We start from the raw sequence: 21,311 nt of genomic DNA, 5'->3' as shown, positions 1-21,311 counted from the left end.
AGATTTTGTCGTGCCCTCTTCACAATGAGATTACATTGAACCAAGATGGAATAGATGTTAAATTGGGGCGGCAGGGTAGCCTAGTGGTTAGAGTGTTGGACTAGTAACCGAAAGGTTGCAAGTTCGAATCCCCGAGCTGACAAGGTACAAATCTGTCGTTCTGCCCCTGAACAGGCAGTTAACCCACTGTTTCTAGGCCTTCATTGAAAATAAGAATTAGTTCTTAACTGACTTGCCTAGTAAAATAAAGGTAAAATAATAAATAAATAAAATTGATGTCTGTGCTAGTGGTGCACTGGTCAGCTGTTTGTTCACCCGCACCCAACTGCAATTGCTAATAACCCATCCGCAACGGCCGACTGTATGTGATAAAGTGAAAATCTTTAGCAGATACTTTTTCTAAACCCGAAAAGGGAAAACTTCTAAATGTTATTCAGCGAAAAAGGTAAATATCCAAATTGGATTTTAGTAACCACATTGTGGGCCTGTACATCAATCATGATGGATTGACAAATATCCACTTTGTTACATGTGCAACTATCAAGCATCCTTCTGTCCCCCACGTTCTGCATTCCATTGACCTCTTTACCACATCTATCCCCATTACCTTCCCTATGTCTTTCCAGGAGTTCAAACTAATTTTCGTGTCTTTGAAATCCAGACACAAGGTATCATAAAGGTGTTTTTTGTTCTTGTTCTGATAGCCTTCTGTTAAAGTTATACATGTTTGTTATCAAGGAAGTTGTTAAGGAAGTGAGTTTGTGTTTAAACAGGACGTACCGCCACCCTACCGTCAACCAATCATGTCAATGTGGAGCTATGCAGATTCCTCTGCAATGTTACAAACTTCGGGCGGTGCTCGGCATGCTGGGAGACTCCGGACTGCTAGTATAGACAATGTGCTGTAGGCTACAGCTAGAGACTGCTGAACAATGTTTTAACGGGGTGCAGGATATTTTTTTTTTGCCTGATGTAGGTTGCTTCTGCTTATAATTTGTAGGCTATTTGTCAGTCAACTTGTCTATAATTAGGTAGGCCTACATACAGCTTATCTTCTGTTGTTATACTGTACAATGCCCTAGAACAGAGTTTCTGTTTTGGTTTTAGCCCTAGCACTACACAGCTGATTTAAATAATCAAAGCTTGATGATGAGTTCGTTATTTGAATCAGCTGTGTAGTGTTAGTGCAAAAAAACAAAACATGCAACATGTAAAGTGTTGGTCCCATGTTTCATGAGCTGAAATAAAAGATCCCAGAAATGTTCAGATGCAAAAAAAGCACATTTCTCTTGAATTTTGGGCACAAATTTGTTTAAATCCCTGTTAGTAAGCATTTCTCCTTTGCCAAGACAATCCATCCACCTGATAAGTGTGGCATACCAAGAAGCTGATTAAACAGCATGGTCATTACACAGGTGCACCTTGTTCTGGCGACAATAAAAGGCCACTCTAAAATGTGCAGTTTTGTCACACAACACAATGCAACAGATGTCTCAAGTTTTGAGGGAGCATGCAATTGGCATGCTGACTGCAGGAATGTCCACCAGAACTGTTGCCAGATAATTTTATGTTAATTTCTCTACCATAAGCCACCTCCAATGTAATTTTATAGGCCTGCATACTCACCAGACACTCACCAGACAAGTTTGGGTTGCTCTGGATCAATGTGTATGACAGCGTGTTCCAGTTCCCGACAATATCCAGCAACTTTTCACAGCCATTGAAGAGAAGTGGGACAAGATTCCACAGGCCGCAGCCAACAGTCTAATCAACTCTATGTAAAGGAGATGTGTAGCGCTGCATGAGACAAATTGTGGTCACATCAGGCACTGGCTGGTTTTCTGATCCACTCCCCTAACTTGTTTTTAATGGTATCTGTGACCAACAGATGCATATCTGTATTCCCAGTCATGGAAAATCCATAGATTAGGGCCTAATTTATTTATTTAAATTGACCGATTTCCTACTATGAACTGTAACTCAGTAAAATATTTGAAATGGTTGCATGTTGCATTCATATTTTTGTTCAGTGTAAGCTGACATCAGTAAAGTTGTCTCTGTCATCACCCAACATGTTTCTGATAAGATTTCAGTTCGGCTTGGATGCATATTTTATGTGGTTGAAATAGTATCAGCTTTTAATATGCTGGTAAAGACAGCACCTCTACAGATGGTATCTAACTGGGCATTGGCATTCTCTCAACTACATTTTTTCTCTTAATGAATTAAACTCCATAATCCTTTTTGCCTCTTTGGATCGACATGAACCTTTTCTGCCCTGAATGCATTTGGGGATTGGTGTGTAGGCTATTTGGCGCGCTTTGTGCACTTACAGTTAGGACCTAAGATTTAGGCTTATGCACCATTGCCAGATTGCCTAAAACAATTAAAGAAAAACCTCAGTGTAGCCTATAGATATAAATTGCCCAAGAATGATACATTTATGAATTTGTTAAGGTATTGTTTTTCCCCTTTATTCAACCCGCCACCCACCCATCCTTCATCCACGCAATATTTCATGACGGGCTATGAGTCAACCAGTGCATCACTAGTCTGTGTTTAGTGGCATGTCTAGGAGATGTGATATTATAGCACAACTGAATGCTCCTGTCTTTGATAGCAGCGTGACTCTGAGCCACTCTCCATTGCTGTGGCTCCCCTCTCCTTCGCAGGGAAATATCAGCTGTCATGGCAATGTGTTGTTGGAGGGAGAGCCTTGAGTTGTAATTGAGGGGCACAAGGCAAGGATAGCACCCCTGCTCCCACCTCCCTCAGAGATGTCCCTTTCCAGGAAATGAGCGAAGCAATACACGCCAAAGATTTTTTATTCATTTGATCACCACGGATACTTAAGGATCTTGAAAGATTTCAATCCAAAAGGTCGACCTTTTGGCGTATCATTAAACACTCTCCTTGTTGCATTGTGGACTGCAACATGTGTAATACAAATTCGAATGCATCATTACTAATGTATTTGGTATCTCTCGCATCGTGTCGTTAGGTCTTTGCAAAGATGGACTGGACAGTCTTGTTTTTGCTGGAGAGCTGAGTCGATTCATAACAGTCAGGAGAGAGAGTGCATACATCTGTCTAATGACTAGGTTTCTATGGAAACCAGGTTATATTTTGAAGGCACTTGAGGTGAAAAACCCCAGGGCTTCCGTTTTTCTCTTTGACTCTGCTTCAAAACAATGCTTAATTAAATTAGTGGGCTATTCTGAAAGGCTGCATATGCTCCAGACAAGGCCTAGCTTGGTAGCACTTTATATTGGCTGAGGTCTCAGTCAGCCCTTTTTATCTTCCATTATCCTTATATTTAAATAGGCTACTTTACAGTAGAGCTTTTTTACCGGGTCTACTGGCGCCAGCGTTGAGCGTGATGTTGATATAAATGTATGTTGGAGCTTCTGAGCTTTTAAGACAAAACAATATAAATACATTTCAATGATGAATCCTTTTTTTCAATTATAAGTCCAGAAACATGACACATTCTGTCACGTGGTCTTTTGATACAAGGCCTTTGTAGGCTCAAACACATGGATTGATGTTGTGGAAATATAAGGGTTGAATCACAGCTACAGTGGCTTGCGAAATTATTCACCCCCCCCTTCACATTTTTCCAATTTTGTTGGCTTACAACCTGGAATTAAAATAGATTTTTGGGGGGATTTGTATCATTTGATTTATTATTTTCTTATGAAACAAACAAGAAATAAGACAAACAAATCTGAAAACTTAAGCATGCATAACTAATCACCCCTCCCAAAGTCAATACTTTGTAGAGACACCTTTTGCAGCAATTACAGCTGCAAGTCTCTTGGGGTATGTCTCTACAAGCTTGGCACATCTAGCCACTAGGATTTTTGCCCATTCTTCACAGAAAAACTGCTCCAGCTCCTTCAAGTTGGATGGGTTCTGCTGGTGTACCGCAATCTTTAAGTCATACCACAGATTCTCAATTGGATTGAGGACTGGGCTTTGACTAGGCCATTCCAAGACATTTAAATGTTTCCCCTTAAATCACTCAAGTGTTGATTTAGCAGTATGCTTAGGGTCATTGTCCCGCTGGAAGGTGAACCTCTGTCCCAGTCTCAAATCTCTGGAAGACTGAAACAGGTTTCCTTCAAGAATTTCCCTTTAGCGCCATCCATCATTCCTTCAATTCTGATCAGTTTCCCAGTCCCTGCCGATGAAACACATCCCCACAGCATGATGCTGCCACCACCATGCTTCACTGTGGGGATGGTGTTCTCGGGGTGATGAAGTGTTGGGTTTGAGCCAGACAGCTTTTTCCTTGATGGCCAAAAAGCTCAATTTTAGTCTCATCTGACCAGAGTACCTTTTTCCATATGTTTGGGGAGTCTCCCACATGCCTTTTGGCGAACACCAAACGTGTTTGCTCATTTTGTTCTTTAAGCAATGGCTTTTTTCTGACCACTCTTCCGTAAAGCCCAGCTCTGTGGAGTGTACGGCTTGAAGTGGTCCTATGGACAGATACTCCAATCTCCGATGTGGAGCTTTGCGGCTCTTTCAGGGTTATCTTTGGTCTCTTTGTTGCCTCTCTGACTAATGCGCTCCTTGCCTGGTCTGTGAGTGTTGGCGGGTGGCCCTGTCTTGGCAGGTTTGTTGTGGTGACATATTTTTCATTTTTTTTATAATGGATTTAATGGTGCTCTGTGGGATGTTCAAAGTTTCTGATATATTTTTAGAACCCAACCCTGATCTGTACTTCTCCATGACCAAGGAGAGCTCCTTGGTCTTCATGGTTTTGCTTGCTTGGTGGTGCCCCTTGCTTAGTGGTGTTGCAGACTCTGGGGCCTTTCAGAACAGGTGTATATATACTGAGATCATGTGACAGATCATGTGACACTTAGATTGAACACAGATGGACTTTATTTAACTAATTATGTGTCTTCTGAAGTTAATTGGTTGCACCAGATCTTATTTAGGGACTTCATAGCAAAGGGGTGAATACATATGCACGCACCAATTTTCCTTTTTTTTTAAATGTTTTTACATTTTTGAACAACTTTTTTTTTTTTTTTCACTTTACTAATTTGGACTATTTTGTGTATGTCCATTACATGAAATCCAAATAAAAATCCATTTAAATTACAGGTTGTAATGCAACAAAATAGGAAAAACACCAAGGGGATGAACACTTTTGCAAGGCACTGTACATGTACCACTGCTGCACTAGCTGTCGTTAGTATTTACTGTGGTTGGACCTTTCTCATTTACATCATGGTGTAATGTAATGAATCAAAAAAATATTGGCCCAGGGAGAGCCAATAATGCAAGACACCATATTGATGTTTAAACCATTGGGAGTACTCCAGCTGGCTTAGAGATAAAGCACAGATGCTATGTCTGTGCTATTCAAATAGCAGTAGTCAATCATCTATCACTGCATCATACCTCAATATTTTCTTCCTCACCTTTCTAAATCAACACCTGAAGGAGATCTTCACACAGTCGTGTCAACCTCTGAGAGTATCGATTGAGTAGCCTAAGCTGACTGGTTCTGTCATGAGAAGGCGTCCTGAACAATTCCTGTTGGTTGATTGTAAAGCTGATCTGTCTTGGGAGGATGTGATCATCAATAGTGTTTTAAATCCTGGGGTCAGTCCGTTCCCACGCTGTCTATCTATCTATCTATCTATCTATCTATCTATCTATCTATCTATCTATCTATCTGTCTATCTGTCTGTCTGTCTGTCTGTCTGTCTGTCTGTCTGTCTGTCTGTCTGTCTGTCTGTCTGTCTGTCTGTCTGTCTGTCACCACCAGTCTGTCTGTCTGTCTGTCACCACCTGTCTGTCTGTCTGTCTGTCTGTCACCACCTGTCTGTCTGTCTGTCTGTCACCACCAGTCTGTCTGTCTGTCTGTCTGTCTGTCTGTCTGTCTGTCTGTCTGTCTGTCTGTCACCACCAGTCTGTCTGTCTGTCACCACCAGTCTGTCTGTCTGTCTGTCTGTCACCACCAGTCTGTCTGTCTGTCTGTCACCACCAGTCTGTCTGTCTGTCTGTCACCACCTGTCTGTCTGTCTGTCTGTCTGTCTGTCACCACCTGTCTGTCTGTCTGTCTGTCACCACCAGTCTGTCTGTCTGTCTGTCTGTCTGTCTGTCTGTCTGTCTGTCTGTCTGTCTGTCTGTCTGTCTGTCTGTCTGTCACCACCAGTCTGTCTGTCTGTCACCACCAGTCTGTCTGTCTGTCTGTCTGTCTGTCTGTCTGTCTGTCTGTCTGTCTGTCTGTCTGTCTGTCACCACCTGTCTGTCTGTCTGTCTGTCTGTCTGTCTGTCTGTCTGTCTGTCTGTCTGTCTGTCTGTCTGTCTGTCTGTCTGTCTGTCTGTCTGTCACCACCTGTCTGTCTGTCTGTCTGTCTGTCTGTCTGTCTGGGAAGGAACACAAAAGACTGCACCATGATCAGCCCCCAGTGGGCCTTGGCCTCGCTGCCCAGTATCTACAGCTGCAGCACTGTCTAGTGTGTACATTACATCACACAGAGAGAAAATAGAACTTCACTGCCCCTAAAGCTGTGGGCATACATCACTGTCTCTAGTGTGGACACCACTATATGTAGAGCAAATAGAGCTCTGATAACTGTATGTCAACGATCTAATGTGCGGAAGACAGACTGTCAGTGCAGGCAGTATTTGGCTCCTTGTTCCAATGATTCAATGTCCGGTTATGCTGTCATATTGGGAAATAAATATGTGCTTAGGATAATTAATCGGATACTAACAAGTGTTAGCGCAATGACTGGAAGACTGAGGTATCCCTTTATCAACCAATTGGTAATGTATTTAATGTTATCGGTGGTTACATATCTTGGGAAAATTCTTCTCAGCCATCGTAGACCATTTCAGCGACATAAAATATCCAGTCTATGCTCCCTTCAGATAGTCAACATAAACCATCAATCTACTGTATCTTCTCATTTTTCATCACAGCAACTGAAAAATGTGCCAGTGATAGGTTGGTCAACACTGTCCTTTGTGCAGAGCTGTGAGGAATGGTAGTTGACAAGGAGAAGTCATGGCTGGGGATAATGTTGAAATCCCCTAGGAGCAGAGGCACAAATCCCCCAGTCTTGGAAATCTAGTCTCCATCTTGGATAAGCCTAAAGCGCTCCGTACTGGACACTCAATTTAAAAAATGATTTGATGGATGGTTTCTGAACATGAGAGTTTTCGTCTGAGTAAAAATTAACCGTTTTTATCTGTGGACATTTGAAATTTATAAGTGCACTCGAAACCGTAAAGCATGCATGAAGATATCTAATAATAATAATACAAGATCAGGTAAAGTGTGAAAGGATTCTGAAAGGATCAAATGTAGAAAAAGAAGAATCCATGCTGATATTGCATCCATGTTTCATTTGAACCACTTGCAAATCTTCCTCTTTAAATATTATGTCATAGGCTATAATGTAACTGTTGAACAAACAAATATCCTGCAGTAATATTGTTTAACATATGCTCATATTTGTCCATTAAACTGAGAAACAGTTGAGCCAGCTGAATTTTATAAAAGGAACTAATTGAATCTGCCTCGGAGCAGGTCGTCTTATCTATCTAACAGTTGGGAATTATGTTGAGATTGGAGTCAGAATACACTTAGAAAGCCCCAAGATGCTCAGGGACTGTTCAGTGTGAATTATTGCAGACAAATCAGAGTAATCAAGACTGCAGCAGCAAAGAACGAATGCTGCAGCAAACCGAAGAAATAAAAGTCAATTTTCCACTGTGGAAGTATGGAAACGTTGGCAAGTATCAGGTGGAGAAAAATAATTACATTGCATCAAGAATATATTCACTGTATAACACTGGGTGAAGCCAAGCCAACAGTGTGATGTTTTCTCTATGCCTTCTCAATTCATATTCATGTTTGCTTGGTGCTGCCTGTCAGCATTTTCGTTGGCTCTCCAGGTCTTTGGATCCCATTTGTTCTTCCAGAAAGCATATTCATAATATTGAAAAATAAATGACTTGGGTTGTTCCAAGCCCACCCCACCCCCGTCTCGTCTTAACACCCACACGCGTACAGATAGGCTAGAAACACACCCCATTCATTGATGCAACTATCTCTGCGGCAGTTATCCCAAGAGTCTTTGTTGCTATTGAAATAGATGAAGTGCCTATTTATGATTTATCAGAGTTAACTGTAATTACTTTTTTTTAACTCAGTTGCAAGTCTAACAAAGTGTGTGCTACTGCGATAACAACTGTGTGTGTGTGTGTGTGTGTGTGTGTGTGTGTGTGTGTGTGTGTGTGTGTGCGTGCGTGCGTGCGTGCGTGCGTGTGTGTGTGTGTGTGTTATCTTTTTACTGCTTTAAAGCTGTAATCCTTAATGGGGGAACTGCCACATTCGTTTGGGATATTACAACAACAAAGAAGTTACTGCAAACAACCAACACTGTTTTTCCCCCCACGGGCATCATTGCACACGTGATAGAACAACACAATATGTACAGCAATTTCTGTGGACCACACTGCTCGACGCACCTCTCCTCTGTTTCGTTCACGAAACAGAAACAGTAACAAAGGAAGCTGGGGTGAAACAGTGGCATTTTATCCCCTCATGCAGAGTCCATTTCTAAGGATGAGATTTTATGTATTTATCACACACATCCATACAGCAATGAAGACAAATGTATAATATGATCATCAATCTTCCGAAAACAGGTTGGATAGTAAACATTTGGCTGACCTACCGCCAGTATTTCATTGCCACTGATACAGCAATACCAATGTACGGTGTTAATGTGATGCTGCACCCGCTGTGCCATACTGATCTACTGTTCCATATTTTGTGTTTCAATCTAATTGATTCTGATTTTCTTCTCACTGTCTCCACCATCTGTTTGTCCATATTGTGTGATCCTGCGTTTGGTCCCTGCGGATCTGCTCCAGATGTCACGTTTGGCCTCCTACTCAGCGTGTTTGTGGTGTGCGGCTTGGTCCTGTTGACTCTTTGTGCCTTCGCCTCCTGGAAGCTGTGCTGGGTGCCTTACTGGCAGAACAAGGCGGCAGCAGCCCTTTCCTCCAGCTCTGCAGCCCTGACCCCGGCCTGCGGTCCCCCAGACGACTGCCCCCCCTTCCACCTCCACATCTACCCTCCTCAGCCCCAGCACCAGTTCCTCCCAAGCCCCAACCAGCAGAAGTCACCGGTCACCATGGCAACGGAGAAAGTGAAGGACCCGATGGGTTCCGTGGGTTTCCTGGAGGCTGCTGTGAAGATAAGCCACACGTCACCTGATATCCCAGCGGAGGTGCAGCTGTCAATGAGGGAACACTTTATGAGGCGTACTCAACGCATGCAGCGGCAGGCCACTGAGCCTGCTTCCTCCTCCAGGTTAGCACACACTCGCGCCATCGACATGAATACATAAACACACAAACATACGCACACACAGAGGCGTGGTCAGAAAACTAAAAGGCTCAGTTAGTTAGCAGAAATAACAATAGTCAGTTCTAAAGAATCCCAGGAATTGGCAACCCTCATAGGAACCAGACAGTACAGGCCAAATATTCACATAATGGCAACAAAGATAGAAAATGCACTTTTAATCTACCTGAATCCACTTGAGTATTCCACAGCCGCACACACACACACACACACACACACGCACACACACACACACACACACACACACACACACACACGCACACACACACACGCACACACGCACACACGCACACACACGCACATACACGCGCACACACACACACACACACATGCACACACTAACATAGACACACAAATACATACAGAAAACTGAATGGGTCTGGTAGTCAGCAGAAACATCAATCGTCAGTTATAAAGAATCCTCATAGGGACCTCACGAATCTCCTAATAACTGCACTAAGGAAGTTGGTCATTCATTTTTTATCCGAATCCAATTTGTTATTCCGCAGCCGTTTAAAAATAAAGTTTCTGCATGATTATCACAGTGCAAAAAGGCAATTAAGTTTCATTTTGTTTTGGTCCTCCCAAGCCCATATACTTTCTGCCTGTGAGCCATTTGGTGCTGTTAATTTAAAATATGGTAATTATAATCTCCAGATCACTTCATGAGAAGTAATGGAATACAGTTTAGCGTGGGGGGAAACACCAGCAAAAACAATCCCACAGCTATTATTTCACATAGCCACAACTCCAACAGGGGGTCTGATAACATAATCTCTATGTGCTGTTGTCTTGTAAGACCCCATACCCGTATTGAATAACAGACCCGAAGATGAGGACCATTTGTACTACTGAGTAAAATAAATTGCATCGAGGACCATACGGTTCTAGGTTGCAGAAACACTATTAAGATTCAAAAATCACTTGGAATTGAAATCACCTGCTGGGCAATCAAGCACAATTCTTCAAACACTGACTCCTCCAGGCACCATAATGAAGCTGTTTATATTTCCCCCTCTCTCTCCACTGTCTCTGCTTTTGTATACACTGCCCTTTGCTACTGCCGATTGCATGGTTTTATAAGGTTCTGGTATTTTTCCCCCCTCTCTCTCCTCCGTCTCCTCTGTCTCTGCAGACACAGCTCGTTCAAAAGGCACCTGCCCAGACAGATGCAGTCCATCAGCCTGGACCTTGGCAATGACTATTTTGACGAGGACGAGCAGCCCACCAGCATCGGACGCATCAAACCCGAGCTCTACAGACAGAAGACCCTGGACACTGACGAGTCCGCCAAGAACAGCAACGCCAAGAACTGTGGGAAGATCAACTTCTCACTGAAGTACGATTATGAAAATGAGGCCCTCCTGGTCAACATCCTCAAAGCCTTCAACCTGCCCGCCAAGGATCTGTGCGGCAGCTCCGACCATACGTCAAAATCTATCTTCTCCCTGATCGCAAGAAGTTCCAGACGCGCGTCCACCGGAAGACGCTCAACCCCACGTTCGACGAGTCCTTCCAGTTCCCCGTGCCTTATGATGAGCTGGCTGTTAGGAAGCTCCACATGAGCGTGTTTGACTTTGACAGGTTCTCCAGACATGATATGATCGGGGAGGTGGTGGTGGATAACCTCGTTGAGACGTCAGACCTCTCCAGGGAGACGGACATTTGGAGGGACATTCAGTACACCACAACTGTAAGAACATATGTCTGTTTGTCTCTCACTTAAAGCAGAGTTGACATAGTCTGGTCCCAGATCTGTTTGTGCTGTCTTGCCAACTCCTATGGCCATTGTTTGGCATAGGAGGTGGCAAGAGAGCACAAACAGATCTGGGACCAGCCGAGAGTTAACATTGTTCACGTGTAACCAGTTAGAATAATAACCTCATTCAAATCATTATGCCCCCCAGAAAAAAAGTACTTGTAATCATCGCAAAGGTCGTGAAACTGTCTGGGCAACAACAAAAAAATGTGATCCTTCCAACGACATACTAAAAGTGGTCATTCATTTTTACACTAATCCTTTTTTGATGGTGTCATGAGGATGTCTTGTTGTGCTAAGTGCAGCAGTGCACTATGTTGTTGGCATCGGTTGGGAATCTATTCGATGCTTCTCTTCACTGGAAGGCACTTCAGCCAGAGAATTATCTGTGGCCCGTATTGTTGAACTTCAGCTGCCTTTGGAGGCACCGCTCAATAATCTAGTAGTTATTGCTAAAGTGGCAGAAAGCAGTTGCCTCGTTGCTCAGCACACACATTTTATTGAACAAGGAAATGACTCACTGCCAAAACTCCCTAGCTCACCATCTTGTAGGCAATTGCAAAGTTAAGTACGCAGTATGTAGACAAGGGGGTTCGAAATGTCTCATGAATTGTTTCATTAAGGACGCAGTAGATTAAACAATATGGGGGTTTAAGAGCATGTACCTGTAACATGAGCCTGAGCCTTGGGATGGACGAAAGGACTGTTTACAAATGTACGTGTTTAGAACTGAGAATAGAGCTGAGAATAGAGCTGAGAACCCCAAACGCTGGTCAGGGGGGGGTTTGTGTGGAGAAGAGTATCAGCCGGCAGCTTTACTCTGTTAATAGTTAATAGATCATGGGAATGCATCGATAATACCAACCCACAGGCATTAGGAAGATAAAGAGTCTAGAGGGGGCGGGCTGGGAGAAGGACGGAGCGAAATCATTTTTGACATCAGGCACTGTCTTAGAGCATGTTTGATCCATACAAACTATTTCGGGAGGGTTTGCTTACTAATCATTGACCGGTTAGAGGGAGATTAATCAATATCTGTAATACATAATAGAAATGAGTCGGTAGGCCTTTCTGTTTCCACTGCTTCATCCTGTGGTGACATAGTACTAAATGACAGTGGCTGACTAGAAACTCAGAGGAATTGAACGGGTGTGGTTGTATTGCTTCAGAACTCAAAAAAACGATCTGACCTGAGCTATATTTTACATTTGAACACGAATCCTGGCTCAAACCCAGATTTTTGCATTTTCCCAAATAACATTGACACTTGCAGCCCATGCCTTCGCCCCACACCCAACCCCCGCTTTAATCCTTGCCCTTTGGCTACAACGCTGCACTAATACCCTGAAAAGTAATACTTTTTTACTGAGAGGAGGCATTAATAACAGGTCATATTGCCTTCAGACAGAGAGGGCAAAGGGGCAATGCTTAAACTAACTGATTTGAGAACATTACTGCAGTCTCCACATAGTTCCTTAGCTTCGTTTCCTGTAACCCACTATAACTTTCTATGTTGTATGTCTTTAGATGTGTAATTCCACAAAAGGGCCATAGAGTGCCCATTTGTCACTGTCCTGCAGATTTTTCATTATAACTTCTTGAGCGTGAGCCTGATAGTCAGTTCTGTGTGCGATGGCAGGCTTCACACAAATACAGCTCTTGAGGGATATTGTAATGACTTTGGCTTTACAATCCATTTCCATCCTAGTGTTTTTGCCCTTGCGTCAGTAGGGCCTGAAGGAATCCTTCCAGTGCTGTGTGTGTGTGTGTAACTTTCATTTTTTGTTCCCACAGGAGAGTGTGGACCTGGGAGAGATCATGTTCTCACTATGCTACCTGCCCACTGCTGGACGACTCACTCTCACGGTCATCAAGTGCAGGAACCTCAAGGCCATGGATATCACGGGATACTCAGGTAGGTGTGTGTGTGTGTGTGTGTGTGTCTGTGTGTGTGTGTGTGTGTGTGTGTGTGTGTGTGTGTGTGTGTGTGTGTGTGTGTGTGTGTGTGTGTGTGTGTGTGTGTGTGTCCATGTCTACGTGCATATGTGTGACTCATTGTTTGTGGTAATGACTCAAAGTAGAAATACACCCTACCCTGACTGTTACATACGAAATTATAAATACAGTCACATACAATGTCAAATAAAAACAGCAAACTAAGGGAAGTCCTCTCTACTGCTTCTAGTTCTGTGGGAATCTATTCATATTCATCAGTGGCAATATGAAGATGTCATCTCCAGCAGGTTATTTCTATGAGGTTTCAGGCGGTGTTCATTGTTATGTAAGTTTGCATCCCAAATGGCAGCCTATTCTCTATATGCTGTATAGGGCTCTGGGCAAAAGTAGTGCACGATGTAGGGAATGAGGTGCCATTTGAGACACAGCCTAAAAGTCTGCTGTTCCATATTCCATTTATGTTATCAATACCCAGATACCATTGCAGGAAATATGTTTGCTTCGAAATGAAAGTGACATTCACTGTGAGTTAAATGTCATGAATCGGGTTGTAATTCATTCAACCCAAAATAAGACATGTTATTATTTACCTCTCATCTTTATTTACATTTGACAAGTTATACATCCCTCCTCAGAGGATTTACATGTCTCCCAGTTGTTGCTGAATTGAACTGGGTCTGTGTGCAGTAAACCATGGCTAATCAACGGTACCCTGAAGCATATTTGGTTGCAAAGCAAGCCCTCCTTGTATTTTGTTTATGAATCGAGGGCAGCTTACATCTGACTATTATACTGGCATAATGTATCATAGGAGCTGACAGATGAAGATTGAAATCAGTATTCACCACAATAATGTTTCACTTTATCCCGTTAAAGCACTCTGTCGAATGCCTTCACTTCCTCCGCTTTCAACACTTGAGGTGTTGACTCATCAATATTTAATGTACAGCGAATTATTCCAGACATTTTCAAGGATGTTATTGCTATATTTAGGTTTAAGTAGAGCAGGAGTGGGAATACACATGGGAAATACATATGGGAAATGAAATTGATCGCCGCAGCTGCTGTATCAAAACTGATGTGTTTGAGTTAAGGTGAGGTCACTGTAGGCCTACAGTAATTAGAATAGCATTCGATTCTCAAATGCTGAGACAATGCCTGCATGTCAAGTGTTATAGAGGTAGATCTACACTATCTCTATCGAAAAATCACACCAACAGAGACTAACATTCAAGCATTGAAAGACAAACTCATCTCATTCTCTCAGCATGTCTCTCGTGACAGACTGTTTGCAGGAAATTTGATTTGAGGATTAATCTCAAGATAATGTAGCTATAGAATATAGAATTTAGATTCGTTATAAGCACCTCATACCTTTCCTTTCTCTCATTGGCAGATCCCTACGTCAAAGTGTCTCTCGTCTGTGACGGGAGGCGTTTGAAAAAGAAGAAGACAACCATCAAGAAGAACACTCTGAACCCCACGTACAACGAGGCCATCATCTTCGACATCCCCCCAGACAGCATGGACCACGTCAGCCTGCACATCTCAGTCATGGACTATGACTTGTACGTACTGTTTCAAAAATATATATTGGTAATATATTGGTAAGTCGGAAGTTTTACATACACCTTAGCCAACTACATTTAAACTCCGTTTTTCACAAATCCTGACATTTAATCTTAGTAAGAATTCCCTGTCAGTTAGGATCACCACTTTATTTTAAGAATGTGAAATGTCAGAATAATAGTAGAGAGAATGATTTATTTCAGCTTTTATGTCTTTCATCACATTCCCAGTGGGTCAGAAGTTTACATACACTCAATTAGTATTTGGTAGCATTGCCTTTAAATTGTAACTTGGGTCAAATGTTTTGGGGTAGCCTTCCACAAGCTTCCCACAATACGTTGGGTGAATTTTGGCCCATTCCTCCTGACAGAGCTGGTGTAACTGTGTCAGGTTTTGTAGGCCTCCTTGCTTGTGCACGCTTTTTCAGTTCTGCCCACACATTTTCTATAGGATTGAAGTCAGGGCTTTGTGATGGCCACTTGTTGTCCTTAAGCCATTTTGCCACAACTTTGGAAGTATGCTTGTGGTCATTGTCCATTTGGAAGAGACATTTGCGACCAAGCTTTAACTTTCTGACTGATGTCTTGAGATGTTGCTTCAATATATCCACATAATTTTCCTACTTCATGATGCCATCTATTTTTTTGAAGTGCACCAGTCCCTCCTGCAGCAAAGCATCCCCACAACATGATGCTGCCACCCCTGTGTATCACGATTGGGATGGTGTTCTTCGTCTTGCAAGTCTCCCCCTTTTTCCTCCAAACATAACGATGGTCATTATGGCCAAACAGTTCTATTTTTATTTCATCAGACTAGAGGACATTTCTCCAAAAAGTATGATCTTTGTCCACATGTCCAGTTGCAAACCATAGTCTGACTTTTTATGGCGGTTTTGGAGCAGTGGTTTCTTCCTTGCTGAGCGGCCTTTCGGGTTATGTCGATATAGGACTCATTTTACTGTGGCTATAGATACTTTTGTACCTGTTTCCTCCAGCATCTTCACAAGGTCCTTTGCTGTTGTTCTGGGATTGATTTGCACTTTTCGCACCAAAGTACGTTCATTTCCAGGAGACAAAACACGTCTCCTTCCTGAGCGGTATGACAGCTGCGTGGTCCCATGGTGTTTATACTTGCGTACTATTGTTTGTACAGATGAATGTGGTACCTTCAGGCATTTGGAAATTGCTCCCAAGGATGAACCAGACTTGTGGAGGTCTACAATTATTTTTCTGAGGTCTTGGCTGATTTCTATTTATTTTCCCATGATATCAAGCAAGAGGCACTGAGTTTGAAGGTAGGCCTTGAAATACATCCACAGGTACACCTCCAATTGACTCAAATGATGTCAATTAGCCTATCAGAAGCTTCTAACGCCATGACATCTTTTTCTTGAATTTATGTTAACTTCTGACCCACTGGAATTGTGAGACAGTGAATTATAAGTGAAATAATCTATCTGTAAACAATTGTTGGAAAAATGACTTGTGTCATGCACAAAGTAGATGTCCTAACCAACTTGCCAAAACTATAGTTTGTTAACAAGAAATTTGTGGTGTGGTTGAAAAACGAGTTTTAATGACTCCAACCTAAGTGTATGTAAACTTCCGAACTTCACTGTCAATACAAATCTGCCGTGCACACTTTCCATTGGTGGGAGTCTGTCAAGAGAGACAATGTTTGATTGAACTCAGTTTTACGTCTGCTGAAACATTGTCAAAACATTTAACTCAGACGCTTCTCCCAGAGGAGTATTCTGTATCTGTGCAGTTTGCACGATACGCCTCCTCGAATAGAGCACTCTGTGTGTTGTCTATTCTGGACAACAAAGAGAAAGAAAAGGTCAGGAGTCAGGACATTCACTTCGCTGGCTGAAGGGATGCTCTGAGGGTCGTCTTTATCAACAAACATGGCTGGTTAAATGGGTGCAGGTGTGCTGGTTTATTAATACACGTGTGTGTTGCTAACTGGCACACCGAGTCTACTGTGGTTATCAAGTTGTCCTTTGTTTTGCGTACTAGTCAGTCCCTTCGATATTTTGTGGGTGTAGGGATTATGATGAGGGAGAACAAACATCACCATTGGTCTGAGCCAATCCAGAGAGGAGTTTGTTGGTGCCGTTATCGTTTGTAGTTGTTGAGCAAAAAACCCTTTCTTCATCGCATTTACATTTCAGACATAATCTCTCAAAGAGATATGGAAATGTCCCCTTTTAACCACCTAGATGACTCAGCTCTATTCACATGAATTACAACCGCGACATGATCACCTCACCTCTCCCTTTCACTTCTTGCAACTGTATCCTCTGATAACAAAATGTATGTAATAAGAATTGGAGATGCCAAATTAGTTAATTTCAGGTGAATTCCACTATTTTACGTTGGTGGGTTCACAGAATATTTTTTTCCATTTACACCGCTGCATGTAATACAAATTCAGCTATAGAATCAACCCTGCATTTTGTAATGTAGTGTGTCTGAAGAGCAGGATTAGCTGTAATGTTGTGTTGTCGTTGTGTGATGTTGTGTGTGTTGTCTGGCTCCTGCAGGGTTGGTCACAATGAAATCATTGGTGTGAACCGTGTGGGGTGCAGTGCTGAGGGGCTTGGCAAGGGCCACTGGAACGAGATGCTGGCGTACCCACGCAAGCCCATTGCACACTGGCACCCCCTACTGGAGGCCAAGAAATCAGAGAAAGAGGTTAGTTCATACAGCACGTTGCAGTGTGTGAAGAATAATGTGTAGACTATATTTACTATACGTACTATATTGTATATAGTAAAATATACTTTTTTTCAACGATCACATGTCGGATAAAATCAATGTCAGATATTGTAACAGTGTAATATCTATGTTCTAACTGTGTGTGCGTGTCTGTCTGTCTGTCTGTCTGTCTGTCTGTCTGTCTGTCTGTCTGTCTGTCTGTCTGTGTACTGCAGTGGAAAACGCGGACGGCCAGTTTTGACAGCCAGGGCTCCTGCCCCTCCCCCAGGCGTCCTGCTAGCCCCTGAACAGAACCACATGTGACCCTAGCGGAACGGCCCAGGTTTGGTTTGGGCCTCTTCTATCTCTCCTACTGATCTTACTTCCTGTCTGTTCTGTCCGCCTGAGCCTAAGGAGAAACATAACCCCACTGAGTCTCTCTCTCAGTCTTCACTTTCCCTCAAGTGTAGCCACAGAGTGCTCCCAGTCCTAAGACCAGATCCTGGATCAGCATCGTCAGTTATTTGTGAAAGTTATTTGTGAAAGTAACGCTGATCTGGAGTCAGACCTATTACTTGGGAGGCTTTGGTTTGGTTTTTATCCTGAGCTGATCTTCTCACGTGAGTCCCCAAAGGGGAAGATTGTTGTCTGAGTGGAACAGCAGACTGCCGTTTTCCAGTGTATCTATCTTTGGGTTGAGGCTGATGGAATGTGATCACAGCGCTCTCACAGGGACTCGGCCTAAACACACTGACGTTTCTGCTCAGCACTGCAGAGCTCTTTGATGAGAGGCCCCACATGGAAACCACACTTTGAATGCAGTTGATGTTCCCCAGAGAGACAGAGAAAGAGAACTGAAGGATATGGGGTAAGATAGGAACTGAAGGAAAGTGGAAGGAACTGTGGAATGTCTAAAGCCGCCTGCCCTTCCTATCCAGTAACAAAAAAATACATTGTGACACAGTCAAATGTGTAGTCCTTTCACCAAACATTAACTGTCATAGTAACCAAGCCAAACAAGGCAACAAACTCATTTGAAAATAGTAGCTATGTTGTATATCTTCTCGACATAAACCATTACATTTTCAGGAGTAATGAACAGAGCTTAAAGGGGTGGTTTTAACCAGTCAAATAGTGTTCATCGAGTTTATAGCGGTTCATTGAATCAACAAATATGATCAGCACATAATACGAGCACATTGCAACAATGTTGGAGCATAGCACCCGAGTGTCTTTCTATGGAACAACGAAGAGTTGAATAGCACACAGACTCCGAACCACCCTTACCTCTCGCTTTGGTTTCTCCTAGTCAGTCTTGGTTCTCTTACCTCTTCCATCGAAGTGTATTCTCATTACTCCTGTTCCCATAGTTTTCCTCTCTCAGCTGAACGTACCGCACTTCTTCAGCACCTTCTTATCGTGTTCTGTTCTCTGGGATTGGTTTGAAACTGTACAGCACAGTCCTCTATCTGCTCATGTAAAGTTTGTATTTCCCACCAGAATACAAATTAGGTATAGAACTAGTATTGTTGTGTTTTAGGAGTTTTCCTTATCCTGTAGCGTCCAGACCTCTTCTCCAGAATAGGAGAATATGACCCTCGGTGGACCAATAATCAACTACTCATTTCCTATTGTCTTGTCTATCATAAGACAGAGGTACACTGGAGCAATTTGTAATGGGTTGACTTTCAATATGCTCTTTATACAAGGATTCGTTGAATATTGAATATTGTCGAGGAGTTTGATCTAAATCCAAACATATGATTTGCGTTATTGAACATTATTCAACAAAATCCAATAAATCAGCGTTTACGGTACATGTAGGCAGTCATGTAGCTTCTTCTACTGTTTTTTGTAACGGTTGTACTGCTGGATATTGGACAGATATACAGTACCAGTCAAAAGTTTGGACACACATACTCATTCAAGGGTTTTTCTTTATATTTTACTATTTTCTACATTGTAGAATAATAGTGAAGACATCAAAACTATGAGATAACACTTATGGAATCATGTAGTAACCAAAAAGGTGTTAACAAATAACTGTTTGCCTTGATGACAGCTATTGCACAGTCTTGACATTCTCTCAACCAGCTTCATGAGGAATGCTTTTCCAACAGTATTGAGGGAGTTCCCACATATGGCTGCTTTTTCTTCACTCTGCAGCCCAACTCAGTCCAAACAATCTCAATTGGGTTGAGGTTGGTTGATTGTGGAGGCCAGGTCATCTGATGCAGCACTCCATCACTCTCCTTCATGGTCAAATAGCCCTTACACAACCTGAAGGTGTGTCTTGGCTCATTGTCCTGTTGAAAAACAAATATATGCGGATATCATCTGTTCACCTACTCTGCGTCTCACAAAGACACGGCGGTTGGAACCAAAAATCATCAGACTCATCAGACCGAAGGACATATTTCTACCAGTCTAATATCCATTGCTGGTGTTTCTTGGTCCAAGCAAGTCTCTTCTTCTTAATGGTGTCCTTTAGTAGTGTTTTTATTGCAGCAATTCGACCATGAAGGCCTGATTCACACAGTCTCCTCTGAACAGTTGATGTTGAAATGTGTCTGTTACTTGAACTCTGTGAAGCATTTTTTTGGGCTGCAAACTGAGGTGCAGTTAACTCTGATGAATTTATCCTCTGCAGCAAAGGTAACTCTAGGTCTATGGCAGTCCTCACAAGAGCTAGTTTCATCATAGCGCTTGATGGTTTTTGCGACAGCACTTGAAGAAACTTCGGATTGACTGACATTCATGTCTTAAAGTAATGATGGACTGTTGTTTCTCTTTGCTTATTTGAGATGTTCTTGCCATAATATGGACTTGGTCTTTTACCAGATAGGGTTATCTTCTGTATACCACCACTACCTTTTCACAACACAACTGATTGGCTCAAACGCATTAAGAAGGAAAGAAATTCCACAAATGAACTTTTAACAAGGCACACCTGGTAATTGAAATGCATTCCAGGTGACTACCTCATGAAGCTGGTTGAGAGAATACCAATAGTGTGCAAAGCTATCATCAAGGGAAAGGGTGGATTTGGTTACTACATGGTTACTACATGATTCCATATGTTTTATTTGATAGTTTTGATGTCTTTACTATTATTCTGCAATGTAGAAAATAGTAAAAATAAAGAAAAACCATAGAATGAGTGGGTATGTCTAATCTTTTGGCTGTATAAAAAGGTAAAAAATAATATTGGTTTGATTATAATTGTTCTTTAGTCTATTTCTACATGGTGGTACTATGAGTACGATCTAATAATTGATGTCATCTCAATACCTAAATGTGTATCAAACAAACAAAAGAAAACAACCCGATTGGTGTATAGTTTTTTGGTGCCAAACGTGTTTGTAGCAAAGGTAAACTATAGTTTGTTCTGTCACAAAAATGATTAAAGTAATGTCAGTCACTGAAATTCCCAACCCACCCTTTTGTAAAATGTCTGGATAAAAGCGTCTGCTAAATGGCATATGTTATATATTATTAATTCATGTTTTCTTTCCAGTGAGACTCATTATATTCTGCGCTATGTAGTAAATGTATTGTTTAAATTATTAGAGAAAATACAGCAGGGATTACAAATCGTTTTTAATAATAACTTGTGCAACCAAACATGGGCTACCAATTCATTGATTTATTTTCCATCAATGTAATTGTCTGCATTATTTCCAATCCCCAACATATATATATTTTTTGTAAATATATATAAATATATATATTGAACACCATCCAGTTTTGATTTCTATTTGCCATATATTTTTCAACTGTGCTCTGATGTTTCACAAATGTTCCAAACCTTTCAATTCTCATAGTTTCTACAGGTTGTAAATTAAAGATACCAATTTGATTAGAAGGGTTCTTGTTTGACTCAGTTGGGTTATGTAAGATGTAATAGAAATCAGGAATC

At 42.0% G+C, this 21,311-nt stretch overlaps 1 pseudogene; it reads left to right on the top strand.

Annotated features, from left to right (window-relative positions):
• LOC115101906 (synaptotagmin-6-like) overlaps positions 1 to 17,700 on the top strand; it is a 28,882-nt pseudogene extending 11,182 nt beyond the window's left edge.
• The last annotated feature ends 3,611 nt before the right edge of the window (positions 17,701 to 21,311 follow it).

The sequence above is a fragment of the Oncorhynchus nerka genome, linkage group LG20 (genome assembly GCF_034236695.1).
Source record: "Oncorhynchus nerka isolate Pitt River linkage group LG20, Oner_Uvic_2.0, whole genome shotgun sequence".
NCBI lineage: Eukaryota > Metazoa > Chordata > Actinopteri > Salmoniformes > Salmonidae > Oncorhynchus > Oncorhynchus nerka.
Note: the sequence above shows the minus strand (reverse complement) of the source record. Positions and strands in the feature narration are given on the sequence as shown.